The 17224-nt window shown below is 47.3% G+C and overlaps 1 protein-coding gene across 7 annotated transcripts in view; it reads left to right on the forward strand.

The window, feature by feature from the left end:
* The window catches only part of NBEAL2 (neurobeachin like 2), a 750879-nt gene that overhangs the window by 343657 nt on the left and 389998 nt on the right, over positions 1 to 17224 (forward strand). The gene's annotated exons all lie outside the window — the stretch shown is intronic.

Consider the following 17224-nt stretch of genomic DNA (forward strand, 5'->3'; position numbering starts at 1 on the left):
TTCCGATATTGGAGCAAGGGTTCTCTCTGGCGTTGACCTCAGGCTTGAACTCCTTCTTTGCGGCCAACTGGCTTCTCCACGCCTTACCCTTCTGCTCCTTGTCCTTCGGCTTGGCTCTCGCTCTCTGTCGGCTGGGTCGGAGTCCGACTCGTACTCACAGCTACTTCCTCCTTCTGTAGCGTCGTCCGTTTCACTGTTGTACTGACCGTCCTCAGCCTGGTCAGACACACTTCCAGCTCCTTCTTGCACCTCTACAGCTTGACTGGCCCCCTCTATGGCTTCTCTGTCCGCTGCTGGACTTACATCCGAGAGAGGAGCTGTTTCTTCCAGAGGTGCTGGAACCCTCCGCGTATGCGACGCGTGGATCCAGTTGGGCAGGCCTCCCACCTTCACTGCAGTGTTCGTGATCAGGATGATCTGGAAGGGCCCACGCCAACGAACATCTAGGCAGCTTCTTCTCACGTGTTTTTTCACCAGGACCCAGTCCCCAGGATACAGGTCATGACACGGGTCCTGGCACGATGGAACCTCGGCAGCCTGCACCTGAAGGGACACAGAATGAATGGCGTCAGACAGCCCCTTACAATAGTCCAGGATCATATCATCTGTGATGTTTAACAGTGCAGCCGTTGGCACAGACGGCAATCGCATTGCTCTCCCCATTAACACCTCGTGCGGTGATAATCCCGTTCTCCTGTCTGGGGTACTACGAATGCTCATAAGGACTAATGGCAGCGCATCAGGCCAACTCAGGGACGTTGATGAGCACATTTTTGCAATCCTGGATTTTATTGTACAGTTTATTTGCTCCACAATTCCTGAAGCTTCTGGTCGATAGCTGCAATGCAACTTCTGGTCAATGTTTAGGGCCGCACAAATCATCTTCACAAGCTCGCTGTTGAAATGCGTTCCCCTATCTGATTCCAAAGAGGCCGGTACCCCGAACCTAGGTATGAGTTCCCTAAGCAATAGTTTGGCTACTGTGAGGGTGTCACACCTTCGTGTAGGGTATGCCTCGACCCATCGGGAAAATATGCAAACAACCACCAGAACATAACGAAGGCGGTTGCACCTTGGCATTTCTATAAAATCGATTTGCATCCGATTGAATGGACCTCCTGACCTCCCTATGTGACTCAGTGCGACTGGTGTTCTTTTCCCTATGTTCAGCTGCTGACAGGTCACACAACGCTGGCACACTGCTTCTGCTGCTACTCTGAATTTCGGATTATACCAGGTCTGCCTGAATACTCTCAGCATAGCATCTCTTCCTAGATGTACTGAACCGTGAATCAGTCTGGCCATTGGGCTCACCATCTCATTGGGTAATACTGCTCTTCCATCTGCTGACACCCAGAAATGAGCCTCACCTAGCACACATCCTGCAGTTTCCCATGTTTGCTTCTCGAAGTCTGGTGCATTTTCTTGCATACATTTTAAATCATCCCAAGAGTCTACAGTTTCCAAAATCATGGCTAATTCAGTTCTGACATGTATTCCACCCACTTCCACCTCCGTGAAAGAGTACCCTTGTTCTGCACAGTATCTCGCGACTTCGTCGGCATATCTATTGCCTTGTGACACGAAGTCCATATTTTTGGTATGCGCGGTACATTTTACAACGGCAATGGATGCCGGACATTGCAAAGCCTCCAACAACAGACGTACAAACTCTCCATTCCTAATGGGAGAGCCTGAAGAGGTCATGTACCCCCTTTGAGACCATAACTGCCCGTAATCATGAACTACCCCGTAACCGTATTGGCTATCGGTGTATATGGTGACTCGAATTTGTTTGCTTGCCAGGCAGGCACGCGTCAATGCAACAATTTCAGCTACCTGAGCGGAGTGTACTCCTTCCAGGCATCCGGCTTCCACAACTCCCATTATTGTACATACAGCGTAAGCTGCTCTCAACTGCCCAACATCGTCTCTTACACATGAGCCATCGACAAAGAAAACTTCATCGGGGTCAGTCAGTGGCTCATCAACGATGTCGGGTCTCGGTTTGGTGCATAGTTCAGTCACATCAAGGCAGTCATGGTCTGTACATATATCATCATCGATATCACTTGGAAGTGGCATCAAGGTAGCAGGGTTCAAAACAGAGCATCTCTTGAGGGTCACGTTCTCTGCAGCAAGAATGACGCGTGAGCCTGCTATTGGTCAGATGCTGTGTTTTGGTCCTGGTCATCAACAGTTCAACAGAATGGGGCACATACACCTCTAACGGGTGCCCCATCACGATGTTCTCACAGCGCTCGATACTGACACCTGTTGCAGCAACGGATTTGAGACATCCGGGCAACGCTGCGGCTACTGGGTCTAAAGTAGCCGAGAAATAGGCAACTGGTCTACGGGCATTCCCATGAATTTGGACCAACACAGACAACGCACAACCCTCTCTTTCACAACAGTAAAGCAAGAATATTTTATCGTAATCAGGCATTCCCAGAGCAGGAGCACGACACAGGTCCTCTCTCAGCTGCAGGAACGCCATCAAACAGTCCTTGTCCCATGGTACCGGATCACTCACCTCCTTGTGCGTCAGTTTTTGCAAGGGTTTTGCTTTCAGTGAAAAGTTGGCTATCCACTGTCGGCAATACCCCACCATTCCTAGGAACATCCTGACCTCTCTCTGCGTTTTAGGCGCATTCATCTTCATGATCGCCTCTATCCTGTCTGGTGACACTTTTCGTTTGCCTTTCTCAATCCTGTGCCCCAAGTACTGCACTTCTGTCAGGCAGTACTGCAATTTTCCCGGGGACACCTTGTGCCCATTTGCAGCTAGGTGATTTAGCAAGGCAATGGAGTCCTCCTTGCAAGCCTCTTCAGTTTCTGACGCCACAAGTAGGTCGTCTATGTACTGAACCAAAACTGACTTTTGGGGCAGCACTAGACTTTCAAGATTTTTCTTCAACAGCTGGTTAAAGATCGATGGGCTCTCTGTATACCCCTGGGGGATACGACACCATGTTAATACGCGATTTTCCAGCTTAAAAGCGAAAAGGAAATGGCTATCCTCGTCCAATGGGATTGAAAAGAAAGCCTGGCACAGGTCTATCACGGTAAACCATTCAGCTTGGAACGGTATCTGAAACAATATCACTGATGGATTCGGTACCACTGGACAACATGAAACGACTATGTTATTAATCTTTCGAAGGTCCTGCACTATCCTGAATTTTCCGTTTGGTTTCTGCAAACCCATAATCGGAGAGTTACATGGACTACCCACGATTTCCTTCAGTATTCCCTGCTTGATCATGGACTCGATCACGGGCTTTATACCTGCAATCGTTTCTGGAGTCAATTTGTACTGGGGTGTTCTTGGAAACTCAGCATGCGGTTTTACTATGATTTTCACTGGTTCCACTCCTTTGACTAGCCCGATTTCCTCCCCAGTGAAATCCCACACTTCCGGGGCCACAGTCTCCCTTAGGTCCCATGGAGCTCATCCACTGTCAAGGTGGGATACAGTTCCACACATATTCTCGAATTTGCGACTTTGAAGTCAGCGTCATCATCATTAGTCAATACCTCCACTCCTTGCGGGGTGCAATATATTGTACAATTCAATTTACACAAAAGATCTCTTCCTAATAGACATACAGGACTAGAATCGCAAACCACAACTGATGCTCATCGCTGTATTTCCCTATTTTCACCTGCACTGGTTCTGTCAATTGGCTGGTTATTCTCCTGTTTGCGACCCCCACCACTTGTATGGTCTCTCCAGACATGGGCAAGCCTGGGACTGCGGCTGATCTTATCGTGGAACGGGTGGCTCCTGTGTCCACCAGGAATGTCGTGGGGCACCCTGCCACTTCTGCCTCAACATAGGGTCCCCTTTGGTCCACTTCTAAGGCTGCCCCGAGGGTACAGTCTTCTCTCCCCACTCTCTGTCCAGTTAGAGGGTCTACGTAATAGCACTCTTCTCCTCCTACAAAAAGAGGCATCTGTCTATAGGTCTTTCCCGTTGTCCCTATTCTGGGTGGCTGAGGGAACTGGGCTCGTGGAGGTGGAGTCCCCCCTTTGAGCACCTTTCCCTGATATGGCGTTACCCCTCTTCCTGGTGTACTTTGGACTTCTTCCTCCTCCACTTCTTGCTCTCCTATTTCCACGTTGTAGGGACACTCGCGTTTCCAATGCCCCACCTCGTTACACTGGTGGCCCCTAGTCGTCTTTTTCAATGCCGCTATGTCTACCCTTGGTCTAAAGTTGGCGTTCTCCTCGCCACCTTTGTTCTGATTGTTCTGTTTCCTGCCCCCGGTCCCAGTTCCCTGTTGCTGTTGCTGTGGTCCCCCCTTCGCTGACTGCATCTGTACCACCATCAATTTTTCTTTTAGCTTCTTTGCTTTAGAATCTATCTCATCACAACAGTACCTAGCATATCTCAGAATTTCATCCAAAGGTTTATTTTGCCAACAAATCAAGTGTTGCTGAATCATTAAACTAATGTCTGGTCTTAAGCCCAAAACAAATTTAGACACAAACTGCCCTATGTCTTTAGGATCCATTACGTCCAACCCGCTGTACTGCTTGAACGCTTTCAGCAATCTCTCATAATATTCATGAACTGTCTCTTTGGGTTCCTGTCTAGTTCGATCTATTTTGACCCAATCTATGTCCTGCATTGGCACCTTTTCTTTCAGCCAAGTCATCACTCTCTCGTATTTGGCCATTACTGTCCCGGACGGCCCATTAGTGCGTGCATCTCTCTCTGGTTCTGTTGTGGGCCACTCAGCACTAACTTTGCATGCTGTCCACAAGTCTCCTGGCACCACAATGTCGAACAGTGTGTTCAGATCTATCCACAGTACTTTGGAGATTTTTACAAACCTCTCCACTTGCTTGTACCACTCGACTGGGTTCTCCCTCAATTTAGGGAAGGAGTTGGTAAAGGCCGCTAAGTCCCCCCTACTCCATGGCACATGCACATAGTTCCCGTTTGCAACCTCACGCAAAGGGTATGCCTCTACTCTCTGTAGTCCTCCCTCTGGTGTCATACCAAGCATGCTTCTCCTTACTGTCCCTTTCTTGGACCACCTTTCTTCCCATTTATCCAGTGCCCTCCACGTCCTTATTCCAGTGATCAGTTCCCTTATGTGTGTTTTCAATCCTATTGTCCTTCTCTCATCTAAGTCTCGATCTGAATAATGCAGTCTATGGTTACCCTGTAATGCTTTGGTCCTCGACAGGTCCACCATATATTTGCCTGCTAGTTCAACTAATTTCTCATGGATTGTTCTCGCCTTTCGAGTGATGTCCTTTGCCATGAACAGTATTTCATCCTGCTCATACATTTCCATTCTTTCTAGAGGTAGTGTACCATCCACCATGTCATCTAGATCTGACTTTAAGCTAGCAACATCCAGTCTCTTGGCTTTTATCTCAGCTCGCAATATGTCTTTCGAAGGGGTTTCACTGATCTCTCTACCATCCCAACTCCGAGTCCTACGCTTGGGCTCAGGAGAGTTAAGGAGAGTTCTCCCTTCTTCCCATCTCTCTAGGTCCCATGCTCGGCCATCCTGTCTTGGAAGGTGATGGAACACGGGCCTGTTACCCCCAATCTTATTTTGTCCACTCTCTCTATCTTCTCTCGCTCCACGGCAGGATTCCCTGCTATTTTCCCTCCGGTCGCCATTCTCTCTCTGTCTAGTGTCACTCAGTATCTGGTAAGATCCTTCTCGGTTCTCCATATCTCCCGGACTGCGCTCATGTCCGTAATCACAGGGGTCATGGCGAGGCCTCTCGCAACTCCCATTCTGTCCATTATTGTCAGACGCATGGTGAGTGCACTTAAAGCTGTTTCTATACTCCTGCGTTCTCCTATCCCCTTCGCTGTGAATCCGGCGAGACACCCCCCCACACTCAGGGCTTCTGGTAGGACAAGGGTCTCTGCTACTGTCCTGTCCCTTCCCGTCCCACTCCGGACGACTTTCATCAGCTCCGCAGTGAGTCCGGGTCCTGCTATCCTGGCCTTCCCTTCCAGCTTCCGCTGCTAGGATGCTCTTGTGAGCCTCTACTGCCTCATCCCATTTCTTCATGTAGTCGTTTAGCTCCTGGAAGGATTTCCGTCCTGATCCCCTTAGATCCGTCGGCCATCTAGGCCCCTCCGGATCTCTCGTTGGATCTACTGTTGTATGTACTGGGGTGCTCCAATCTCTTGGTCTTGGCAACTGACTTTGGGAATTGTTTGTATCATTCCTTCTTGCCATTTCTGCTCTCTCCCTGTCCACCCGTACCTGTTCCTCCCCTCTGGCTCTTGCTGGGTCATAAATCGATACTATAGGGCCTATAGTAACAGGTACTTGCAGGGCATCTGGCAGTGCGTAGGATGTGGCACACTCCGTTTCTGGGGCCCTTTGTACCACAAACCTTCCGACTACCTGCTGCACCGGATTAGGTTGACACAATTCTTTACTTGCAGTGGGATCCCAATCTGTAATGGGAAGTGGTCCATATTCCCCTTTCTCAGGCCCCCCTTCTCTGCATGGCTCGACATTCCCTGTCTCTTTATTGTACGGGGGTGGCCTATCTGTTAGTAACCTATTTATCAGGCTGTCATCTGTCTCACTCTCATCATCCTCCTCACATGGGCTCTTGTTTGGAGTCACCTCTAATACTGGGTACAGTTTGTTTACTTCAATGTTATGCACTCTCCATCTTTTAGCATCCGCGTCCCATTTGGCATCCTGTACTGCTCTTACCGATCGTTTCACCCTTTCTTGGCGTCTATTCAGGTTTCTCTCGTGCGCTGCCCTAATCCATGCATTGAGAGCTTCAAACTGTGTCGGTCTAGGCATAGGTCTCATTGAGGTCATGACCGCTTTTAATCTGTGTAGTACCTCTAATCTGAACGTCCCGTATTTTGGAAACGTCAGTTCCTCATTTCCTTCTGTAATCTTACTCCACTCTGAAATCCACATGATCGTATGCAGCCCAACATTTGCCGCCATATAATAAGCCGGCGTACCCTCCGGCGGGGCTTCTTCCCCATCATAAGATCTCCGCCTCTCTCTCTTAAATGCCGCTCTTAACCATTTAAAACATTTCATGATTAAACGTACGATTTTCAACCTCGCTATTCTGTTTACTTCCTGATGACAATCTACCAATCCTAGCGCGGTTTTGCTAGCTGGCCTATCACAGCGCGGTCTTGCTCCGGTCGGCCAATCTCAGCGCGGCACTTTCTGACGTCACTAGTCTCCGCTTCGCAGCAGCACCCCTCCTTTCTCAGCTCGTCTCCCGGTCATGCATGCGTCCCATTCATACACTGAAAAATGACTACTTCCGACCAAGCCGTCACTTCTCTTGACTGTACGTCCACAGTCTATCTGTCATTGTCACCACAACTGACGAAATGTCTTCCGTCTCTCCGATAGGTTGCTTACACACAGTAACTTCCGACCAGCGTCCGTTACTCACGCACTCACTCTTTCGTTCCCCCTATCACGGTCCTGCGGGCGATCAATGGTACCTCATGACCCCCTTCACACTGGTTGACAATTACTCTGGATGTCCGATACACCCGAACCACTTAAGCTCTCTTTGAACTTAAGATTTGCACCGGTTGCGCGCGCTCACAACCTGTCTCACAATCACTCTACAGGCATTCAACTCCGCCAGACATTACAACATAGATACAACACAGAAACACCGCAATCTAACACGCATGACCCTTTATACTCACTCTCGACCGATACTGCTGCTTTTCTTGTCTCACGTCATCCGGATCCTCTTCGGCGGGCGGTTCTTCCGATCATCGATCTCTAGGGGCCTTGGGGTAAGCTAACCTGGCCTAGGTCACCGTCCTCAAGAAGGCAACCATCCTCTATAGCTACCAACTGCGGGGGCTCGAGATTTGATCAATATCTTATCACTCTTGATCTAAACCCCGATTCTGGTCGACTGAACCTTTATTGCCTGTCATTGAGGAAAGAAGGTGCATCTAATACCAGGTTAGTTCAATCAATAATGGGCTTGACTCGGAAGAACCACAGACTACTTCTAAGTTTCAAAGGTTTATTATAAGGTTAAGGTAAGTTGCAGATACAGACATCTCAAGATGAGATTCAAAAGATATACGGGTACAACTACATACATGTGCTCTCTGAAAGCCCTCAGACGAGCAAAGAATACCACTAACACTAGTTCTAGAATTAAAAGGGCTGCAAGCATAGACACAAATTGTGATCTCCCTGACATTTACAGCAGGAGAAAAAGGTACAGGTTAGGCTGTCCCTACCCTGATCTGGATGGTATCCCTACTTAACAAGATCCCAACCTACCAAAAGGTGTCAGTTGTGAATGACTTCCTGAGAAGATCACCCACTCTTAGGGCCCGATGTAGGTGGCCAATACCGGTCGGAAACGGCCGAATTCGGCCGTTTCCGACCGGTATTTGGCCTTTTGAGATGTAGGGGACCTTTTTTTGTCCGATTCGGTATTTTACCAATTCGGTAAAATTACCGAATTTGAAAAATACCGAATCGGTAAGTTTACCGAGTTTTAAAAATCGGGATGTAGGTGGGACTACTTTCAGTCCCACAGGCCCTTCAGATTCGGTATTTTAACACCCAATCTAATTGGGTGTTAAAATACCGAATCCAGGTGTGCATGCACATGTGTGCATGCACACCTATGCCATGTGACAGGCATACTGCCCTTAGGGCATGTATGCCTGCCACATGGCACCCACGCCAGTATTGGGGGTGCCAGAGGGTGTCAAAGTGACACCCCCTGCACCCTTGATGGATTCGGTATTTACCGATTCGGTAAATACCGAATCGGTAATGCCCATTGATTCCTATGGGCTTCAAAGCCCATAGGAAGCAATGGGCATTACCGATTCGGTATTTACCGAATCGGTAAATACCGATTTTTACCGAATCAGTAATCAAAACATCTGGATTACCTACATTTCCCCCCCTCCAATTTACCACTTCTGAAATACCGAATCGGTATGATTCGGTATTTCAGAAGTGGTAAAGTGGAGTTTACCTACATCGGGCCCTTAGTCTCTAAGTGAAAACCTATATATCCGCCAGTCATGACCCCTCTCTGCCTACCCATCCGCTCTCTGAAGGGTCCTCAGGCATCTGCTCTAACTCCACCCAGGGGTGCTGTCCCTAATACAAAACAATAACATTCTGAGACGCCCCTCGAGAGACGCCCCTTCACGTGATGTCTTCTTCTGGCTTTTTCCATGATCTTCTTCGTTTGGGCCTCGTGCGTTAGAGTTGACCTTGCTTCTCAGACTCGTCTCCGGCCCGCCGATACCCCCAAACATTCCTGAACCCTCCTACGTGTCTGCACCGAACTCCTGAACAACTCTCTATTCATCCAATTATTAATTTGAACCCCCTCACATTTGCAGACAGACATCCGTAGCTGGATCCCCATTCTCATAGACTTCTAACAGAAGTTTGCAACAATTTCTAGACACAAGTCGGCCTGTGCCAGTACGTGCAGATTAGAACTTTTAGGCCTACAACCCTTCTCGCAGCAGTTAACTAAAATAACATGTTAGCATCATTTCTGGATTAATAAAAAGAACTCACATCTATGGAAGGAAACACATCTATGGAATATAAATCTAACGAATAAACAATATGATTATAACATTAGTGCCGTCCATGTAAATGAAATGTGTACCATTCTAATTCTTTCTGGCATGGCCATGAGGCCTGTTCCCTTCTGTGCTTGCAGCACGACATTTTCCCATTAGCAGCTACATTTAACATGGACCATGATTAATCACGTCTAATAAGGTTATACATTTTATACTCATTTCTGCATTAGTTCCACTTCTATATGGACTCTCTAAGTTAACTACACAATTCGAATATAGGTGAATATATTCTCGGCACTCATAGCATTTCTCTTTATGACTTATGCCTACTATATGTGATTCTAATGTACTCATACAATTTATTCAGTTTACGCTCTCTCACACTCGTAAACTTTAAAGGGTATAAAAATCCCTAGTTACTACCTTCCCCTTACAAGAAATTTACTTGTGCACATTTCTAATATTAACCCAAAGAAGATTATATAACAGCCTGCCCACAAAACAAACACCAGATGACATACTGAGTAGGAATTCCAGAAAGGATTCAGCTTGCCCATGAGTCATACACATAACAACAAATCTTTCAAAGGCAGACACTTCTTACAGTGAATAGGCACTGCAACGGGCACGAGAATGGCACAACAATATGCAAATCCTTCTGCAGCTGTCATGGAAGAGAAATTCATGAAATAGCAAATCCAAAAACCACTGATCCTCCTTTGTTAACCCGATGACACGTTTCTGATTTGGATAAATCAGAAGCCAGGCAATTGCATAGTTTACTCAAGATCTTGACATTTTCTACTCCCTGCACCTGTCATGATGCAAAGCTCACTTAGTAACACACACTTCCTGGGTACTAGTAATCCTGTTGCAAATTATGGAACAACAGAAACTGCACTATGTAAACCGCCCACAGACCTCAGCAGTAGCAGCCAAAACCCAGCTTTCATCTAAATCTCAAAATAAATCTGCGAGTGTCAGTTAAGCAATCTGTTATCAATTCATATGCATGGATTAACGGGCAAGGAATCAACTCACTTTACAATGAACTATATGTTCGAGTCATGTGAGCTGTAGATCACATGGTTTGCATACTCCTCATCTAGTGTTGGGATACGGATGTTTGCAAGTTGTTTTTCTTCGAAGAAGTCTTTCCAGTCACGAGGTAGGTGACTCCTCCTTTGGTGACAGTGTGCATGAACATCGACTCAATTGTTAGATTGTTTTCCGCAGCGGGTGAGAATTGAGTTAGTAAGAGTAGAATAGAGATGTCCATGTGTATGGATATAAAGTTAGAGACAACTGCAACAGATATAGGTACCTGGGGAAGTGGGTGGGCGCATGTGAATCTACAGCTCTACATGCCAAGAACAGATGCTTACTGGGTAACTAACATCCCTTCAAGGCATGTGAGCTGTAGAACACATGCTTTGCATAGACTTTACAGCAGTATTCTCCCAAAGCGGTGGCTAACCTGTGGCTGTTTCAGTTGATGGAATGGACTCCATTCAAATTCTGCCCTCTGTGCCACGTGAAGTTCATGTGCACCGACTAGCACGAGTGTGCAACCTGTGCTTATATCCGGAGCACAATGAACAAGACTGCGACGTGTGTAAATCTTTCCGTTCAAATAAAATGCTCTGCGACTGTCGGGCTAGACATTGTGACATGCAGAGTCAGAGCATCGGCTCCATTCCGGATCTCTTCAGATAAGATTCCGAACAAGAAACTGGCTATGCAATAGCTGCCGAGGAAGAACAAGAGGACCCTGTCTCGTTCTTTGAGTCCGGCTCCGATGTGGATGAAGATATTCCGCAAGGTCAGCGTATTGTGAGTACCGATCCTCCCTTGCCCAAAGTCCAACTCAGCTGAAGAAAAAGGTTCTGGTTCCACCTCCACATTCGGGCCATGGTCGGTACCGAGAACATTTTTCCAAGGCCCCGCCTTCGGGCTCGGCACCAAAACATACGTCAAAGCCTTTCGGCTCGGGGTCGAGTCGTCCACACTGAGGCACCGAGCCGAAACCTTCAGGGTCGAAGCCAATACCCGTCTCGGGCCCACCTCCTTCGACGCCAAAATCATCTTCAGGAACAGAAATCCCCAGACCCCAAGACACCGGCACCGAAAATATTGGCGCCAAAACATAAAGATGCTCCGATATCATCGAAGGAGCCCCGATCCGATGTCTCACCTCCAAAACCGGACCAAAACAATGCGAAAACTGGACATATTCTGACCAAATTGCCACTCAAACGCAAATCTGACTCAGAGAAAGCCTATCACATTCCTTTAAAGAAGAAACATGTGGGTACTAACCCTTCTCCTCCTCCTCCATCACCTCCTTCTCCGGAAACACAACACTTGTTAATTACCCCTAATAATTCACCACCACCATACGAACCTGATGATCAGGATGATGGGGACAATGATCCTGCACCTGCAGACCCCTGGAAAGATTACTACAAAGATTCTCCCACAGGTAACGATCCAGATCCTTACCCTACTAAACCTTCTCCACCAGATGACAATGTAAGCTACATAGAACTATTCAACAGAGCTGCGGATTATCACAGGGTTCAATTACATAAAGAATCTCTAGAGGAGGATTTCCTTTATGAAATACTTAGCAGTTCCCAAAGATCCACTCACACACTCCCCATGCTCAAAGGTATGTTAAGACATGTGGATGACATATTTAAGGGTCCTGTTCGGGCACGTATTCTCACCCCCTGGATAGACAAAAGTATAACTCTGCACCATCAGATCCAGTTTACATCAAGGGCCAGTTACCCTAGATTCGTTAGTAGTTTCAAATGCCCTTAAATGGGCCAATTCTCAAAGGTCTGGAGATGCTCCACTTCCGGACAAAGAATCTAAGTTGAAAGACGCCTCTGGGAAAAGAGTAGCCTCCCAAGCTGCAAATTTCTGGTGCATTTCTAAAACCCAAGACCTTTTAGCCAGGTATGATAGGGCGCATTGAGATGAAATGGAGCAATTGCTCCAATTTCTGCCTGATAATCATCAGTCCAAAGCTCAAGACCTAGTGCAAGAGGGAAAGCTCATCTCTAGCAATTCTATTAGGTGCGCGTTAGATGCAGCTGTCTCTGCGGCTAGAGTCGTCAACACCAGCTTACTACTAAGAAGGAATGCACGGTTAAGAATTTCTGGGTTTAAACCAGAAGTTCAATCTTCTATTCTTAACACGCCGTTTGACAAACAACACCTCTTTGGTTCTGTTGTAGACACGTCCTTAGAAAGATGAAAAAGGACACAGACGTGGAAAAATATATGGGAGCCCTACAGTCCCCTTCTGTCCGGGGTTCCTTTCGGCACTCCTTCTATCGTGGGGTGTCCAGGAATACCTCCTCAGACACTGCCTCTACACCGTACAAGGGCAACAATCAGCCCTCTGCATCCAAGGGTTTCTTCAGAGGCGGCTACAGAAGCAACAATGGCAAAGGTAGAGGTTCCAACACACACACCTCCCCCTCCAATACCAAACAGTGATTTGCCTACACTCCCCCACCCCCCAATCATTTAAAACCTGTTGGGGCGTCTTTCACAATTACTACCCGTCTGGCATTCAATAATTACAGACAAATGGGTGCTAGGAATTATCCGTTCTGGTTATTGCCTTTAGCCTACCAGCAATCCTCCAAACATTCCTACACGTTCACACAAAAAGTCATCAGACCATTTACACCTCCTCAAAGAAGAGGTTCAAACTCTCCTTTTGAAGGGAGCCATAGAGCCCGTACCACTACAATATCAGGGGTCGGGCGTATACTCCCTGTACTTTCTCAAACCCAAAAAAGATGGTTCTCTCAGACCTATTTTAGACCTCTGAGTGAATTAAACCTTTACTTACAATCAGACCACTTTCACATGGTGACACTACAACAAGTGCTCCCACTGTTACAACTGGGCGACTGTGTCTATCTAGTCTTAAAGGACGCATATTTCCACATTCCAATACATCCCACTCATCGTAAATTTCTCAGATTTGTGGTAGCGGCGCAGCATTACCAGTTCAAGGTACTCCCATTCGGAGTCACCACTGCTCCTAGAGTCCTTACAAAATGTCTGGTAGTAGTCGCTGCTGAGCTACGAAGACAACACATTCATGTCTTCCCGTACTTGGACGACTGGCTCATCAAAGCCAGTATGAACCCAAAGTGTCTCCAGCACACTCACATAACACTGCAGTTACTACACCTACTGAGGTTCACAGTCAATGTGTTGAAATCGCATCTTCAACCTTCCAACACTCAAAACTACCTAGGAGTCACTTTAGATACTCAAAAATCTCTGGCTTTCCCCAATGCAACCAGAATTCACAATATTCAGGCTCTGATTATTCAGTTTCCGCCCACTCACTCACTACCAGTTCAAGTGTATATGCAGCTGCTGGGAATGATGTGGTACAAAAGGGGGTGGTGATGGACGGAGCATCTGAATCAATCAAACACTCCCACCCAGTCAAAAGATCTGGGTTTAATCCATCACCGGTCTTTAGCCCACTCTGCCACCCCAGTTCAGACATGGCTATATGCAAATCAGTCTGACCCTGTGCCTCATGGGAACAGTCCAGCCCGAACTGCCAAGCCATGTCTTCCCTGGACCGGAAACAAGCTTCCGAGGACCGGTTTCTGGCATTCCAGCCGTCTTCAGCCCGGCTTGCTTGAATCCAGTGGCAAAGTGAGCAAGGGACTCACGTCTGAGCATACCCTGCCACACTTATGGCGGCCAAAAGCGGTACAAAAGGGGGTGGTGATGGACGGAGCATCTGAATCAATCAAACACTCACACCCAGTCAAAAGATCTGGGTTTAATCCATCACCGTTCTTTAGCCCACTCTGCCACCCCAGTTCAGACTTGGCTATATGCAAATCAGTCTGACCCTGTGCCTCATGGGAACAGTCCAGCCCGAACTGCCAAGCCATGTCTTCCCTGGACCGGAAACAAGCTTCCGAGGACCGGTTTCTGGCATTCCAGCCGTCTTCAGCCCGGCTTGCTTGAATCCAGTGGCAAAGTGAGCAAGGGACTCACGTCTGAGCATACCCTGCCACACTTATGGCGGCCAAATGCGGTACAAAAGGGGGTGGTGATGGACGGAGCATCTGAATCAATCAAATACTCACACCCAGTCAAAAGATCTGGGTTTAATCCATCACGGTTCTTTAGCCCACTCTGCCACCCCAGTTCAGACATGGCTATATGCAAATCAGTCTGACCCTGTGCCTCATGGGAACAGTCCAGCCCGAACTGCCAAGCCATGTCTTCCCTGGACCGGAAACAAGCTTCCGAGGACCGGTTTCTGGCATTCCAGCCGTCTTCAGCCCGGCTTGCTTGAATCCAGTGGCAAAGTGAGCAAGGGACTCACGTCTGAGCATACCCTGCCACACTTATGGCGGCCAAATGCGGTACAAAAGGGGGTGGTGATGGACGGAGCATCTGAATCAATCAAACACTCACACCCAGTCAAAAGATCTGGGTTTAATCCATCACCGTTCTTTAGCCCACTCTGCCACCCCAGTTCAGACATGGCTATATGCAAATCAGTCTGACCCTGTGCTTCATCAGATGAAGGCTGATAGCCAGAAACCGGTCCTTGGATGCTTGATTCCGGTCTGGGAAAGACATGGCTTGGTAGTTCGGACTGGACTGTTCCCATGAGGCACAGGGTCAGAGCTGATTTGCATATAGCCAGTGTCTGACCCAGGGTGGTGTGGAGTGCAAAAAAACGATGGATTTAGGCCCAGATCCTTGTACTGGGGTGAATGTATGACATTGCTCTACATTCTGTCCATCAACTGTGTTTTTTGCTGCTGGGAATGATGGTCTCTTGCATCATTATTGTTCCCCATGCCAGGCTTCACATGCGTCCCCTTCAGAAATGCTTAGTGAGTCAGTGGAACCAGTCGCAGGGTCTCTTAACTAATCTAGTGTTGATAAACGGCCGTACTCATCTCTCTTTGCAGTGGTGGAACCCACAAAATTTGTCAAAAGAACGCCCCTTCATAGACCCTGTTCCACAGGCAATACTAACAGCAGACGTGTCGCTCTCTGGTTGGGGAGCTCATCTCCAGACACATACAATTCAAGGCTTGTGTAGTTAAAAGCAAAAAGCTCTCCACATATATCACCTAGAGCTGCTAGCAGTGTTTCTGGTGCTCAAAGCCTTTCAAATTCACCTTGTAGGCAAAGCTGTCTTAGTTCGCACCGACAACATGACAGCTATGTATTATATACAAAAACAGGGGGGACACACTCTCTCTAACTGTCACACCGAGCTCAAGACATTTGGAAATGGGCCGTACACCACAAAATCTATCTCCTAGCAGAACACCTCTCAGGAGTGAACAATCAGATTGCCAACCTTCTCAGCAGACAGAGGCAGCAAATCCACAAGTGGGAACTTCACCCTCAAGTTCTCCTCCGTACTTTCAAAGTTGGGGGTTTCCTCAAATATATATTTTTGCCACACACAAAAATGCAAAATGCCCAAGCTTCGCCCCAGGTATCCACACCCGCTCTCAAAAGGCAGTGCACTAGGGATATTTGCCTACCCTTTTCCGCCTCTCCCACTCATTCCATCAGTGGTTCGGAAACTCAGGCAAACATCCCTCACACTGATTTTAGTAGCTCCCACATGGACCTGTTAACCTTGGTTCACAACCCTGCTGGAGCTATCAGAAGTTCCACATCAAAAGCTGCTTCTCACATCCAATTTCCTCACACAGAGACATGGAAAAATCAAACACCTCTATCCCAAAGAACTGAACCTACCGAGCTGGCTCCTGAAGTCATAGAATTTGGTTTCAGGCACTAACCAAAGAAGAGCCTTTCTTCCAGCTTCACAAAGACAAAGTGGTTCTTCGTACCAACCCTGAATTTCTACCTAAAGTAGTTTCTGCCTTTCACATCAATCAATCGGTTGAGTTACCAGTGCTCTTTCCTCAACCAGATTCAGTGGCAGAGCGAGATCTACACATTTTAGATGTCAGAAGAGCCCTCTTATACCACATAGACAGAACAAAGTCATTCCGTAAGGCTAAACAACTTTTTGTTTCTTTTGCTCCACCTTACAAGGGAAATCCTATTTCCAAATCAGGTATTGCTAGGAGGATTGTTAAATGTATTGAAACCTGTTATGCAAAAGCAAAAAGAACTTTAACAATACCCCCTAGAGCGCATTACTCTCGCAAAATAGGGGCTACTATGGCTTTCTTAGGAAACATTCCCATAGTTGACATTTGTAAGGCTGCAACATGGTCTACACCACACAAATTCACCAAGCACAATTGTGTAGATGTGTTAGCAAGACAATAAGCTTATGTAGGTCAGGCAGTACCTTGAACATTCTTTCAAACAACTCAAACAGCTACAGGTTTGCCACCGCTTTGGGAGACTACTGCTGTATAGTCTATGCAAAGCATGTGATCTACAGCTCACATGCATCAAAAGGATAATGTTACTTACCCAGTAAGCACCTGTTCTTGGCACGTAGAGCTGTAGATTCACATGCGCCCACCCACCTCGGCGGGTACCTATATCTGTTGCAGTTCTCTCTTACTTTACAAAACATACACATGGACATCTCTATTCTACTCTTACGATCTCCATTCTCACCCTCTGCGGAAA

The sequence above is a fragment of the Lissotriton vulgaris genome, chromosome 10, assembly GCF_964263255.1.
Source record: "Lissotriton vulgaris chromosome 10, aLisVul1.2, whole genome shotgun sequence".
In the NCBI taxonomy this organism is placed as follows: Eukaryota; Metazoa; Chordata; class Amphibia; order Caudata; family Salamandridae; genus Lissotriton; species Lissotriton vulgaris.